A 2,500-nucleotide genomic window follows, 5' to 3' on the forward strand; every position below is an offset into this window, starting at 1 on the left:
GGATTTTGACGACAGACATCAAAGGGACGAACCCAGAATCCCACACAGAGTGAGGATAGAAGAAGCAGGTCCATCTTACACAAACCTAGAATGGAGACAAACACACATACCCAGTGAATTAAGAAGGGGAAAAAGACATTTAGACAACGAAGAGGATGTAGAGCAGGAAGAATCATACAACTTAAAAAGAAGAAGAGAAATGAGACAAACTTAAAAACGGATACCATTAAAATATTTAATCTGTCTACACATATTCTTAATTTAAAAGAAATTGACCTCTTAAAAAGAGGACTATCTTTTGCCCCTACAAAGAAACCAAACCCATTCGAACTATTTGTAGATGTAAATAAGTTAAGTAACGTTAATGAGACACTTTGAAAAAGAAAAGAAAAATAGAGACACAAGTAGCCTAACTCAATCAGACAAAGATACTTTAGAAGCACTAATGGATCTTGAAGATGAAAATAGGGATCTGATTAATACTATGGGAATAGACTTAAATACTAGTCTGAATATAGAAATAGATTCCGAAGACATAGAAGAGAAAAAAGTAATCAATAGTGGCTTAAGGGCAAAATCAATTTTCTTCCCTGTTCAATCCCAAGGTAAACATATTATGCAATTCAAGGATTTGATAATTCAAGAGTGTACCGCCCTATGCAAAGATTATAAGGTTAAGAAGTATAACCTAAGTCTAAAAGAAAAGGAAGTCTTAAAGGGACTAGTAGACAATGATGAAATAATAATTAGGGAGGCAGACAAGGGAGGTGGAATAGTCCTCCTAAATAGGACGGACTATTTAGAAGAAGCCTATAGACAACTATCAGATGTAGAAACATATAGGTGTCTAGAGAGACATGACCCTACAAACACTCTAATTATCGAATATATGGAACATATAAACTGGGGCTTTCAAGAAAGAGTTCTAGACATATGGGAATGGAGATACCTAGCCAATTAGGAACCTAAAATAGCAATATACTTCTACCTGCCTAAAATACATAAAAATTTAGATAAGCCCCCGGGCAGGCCGATAATCTCGGGTATTAACTCCTTAACATCGCGGCTGTCTGAATATGTAGATGTATTCTTGAAGCCCATGGTAATAGAATTAAGATCATACCTTAGAGACACCCCACATTTATTACAAATTATAGAGGATTTTGAATGGAAAACTACTTACAAGTGGGCTACACTAGATGTAACGGCGTTATACACTTCAATTCCTCATGAACAAAGTATACAAACTATCAAACACCTCATATTAAGGGCAGATAAGATGGCAGACACCCAAATGAAGTTTATTCTAGATTCAATAAGATTCGTGTTGGAAAAAAACTATTTTCAATTTGAAGAAAAATTCTATATACAAAAAACTGGTACAGCGATGGGCACCAAATGTGCACCAAATTTCGCTAATCTTTATATGGGTGCTTAAGAAAATGACATGATTTATGAAGGGTATGGATATAAACATGGTCAGATAAAACTGTGGCGCAGGTTCATAGACAATATCCTCATAATTTGGGTGGGAGATGAAATTGAATGGAGAACTTTTGTCGATAATCTAAACAAAAATAATATGAACCTGAAATTCACAGATACCATAAATGACACGCAGATTGACTTTCTGGATGTTACTCTAGCCACTTTGGATGGTATTGTCAAGAGCAGCTTATTTAGAAAAACGACAGATACCAATGGGTATCTTGACGCCAGAAGTGCTCACCATCCAAAGTGGATAGAGAACATACCATATGGACAGTTTCATCGTTTAAGACGAAACTGTACAGAACTGGAGAATTTCGAGAGGGAAGCTGAAGTGTTACAACAAAAATTTTAAGAAAAAAAGTACCCCGACATAATTGTACAAAAAGCATACGATAAAGCAAAATCATTGGACAGACATTCCCTTGTACATAATGGTAAAGTGCTAAACAACAAGAAAACTAATAAAAGCAAATAAAAATTTGTTACCACATTTAATGATGGACATTGGCAAATTAAAAATATTCTAAAAAAGCACTGTGGGATACTACAAAAAGATCCACTTTTGAGAGAAACCATAGGTAACACTCCTGATGTAATCTATAAAAAGAATAAAAATTTCTAGTCGGTTTTAGCTCCTAGTGTAATTAAAAGTAAAAACAAGAAAAAGGTCCAAAGAAATAACATAACTAAATCTGTTTTAAAGGGATTTCACGAATGCTTTAGAAAAAGCTGTGTCTGCTGCGAACATAAACACCAGTCTAAACAGTATAATACATTTGCAATAAAAACAGACAGTAGAGAAGTTTCCAATAGAAAAACTTCTTAACTGCAAGTCAGATTATGTAATATACATGAATCCTTTGAGGTACATAGGACGCTCAAAAAGAAACCTTAAAACTAGATGCTTAGAGCACATAAAAAACATCAAAACTGGCACTTTAAATACTCCACTAATCCAACATTTCTGTCAGGTACATAATAAAAACAAAAATGATTTTTACATAAAAGC

General features: G+C 34.2%; 1 pseudogene; it reads left to right on the forward strand.

The window, feature by feature from the left end:
• The first annotated feature begins 1,447 nt into the window (after positions 1-1,447).
• The window catches only part of LOC128661314 (gastrula zinc finger protein XlCGF57.1-like), a 13,755-nt pseudogene continuing 12,702 nt past the window's right edge, over positions 1,448-2,500 (forward strand).

This window comes from Bombina bombina, chromosome 5 (genome assembly GCF_027579735.1).
Source record: "Bombina bombina isolate aBomBom1 chromosome 5, aBomBom1.pri, whole genome shotgun sequence".
In the NCBI taxonomy this organism is placed as follows: domain Eukaryota; kingdom Metazoa; phylum Chordata; class Amphibia; order Anura; family Bombinatoridae; genus Bombina; species Bombina bombina.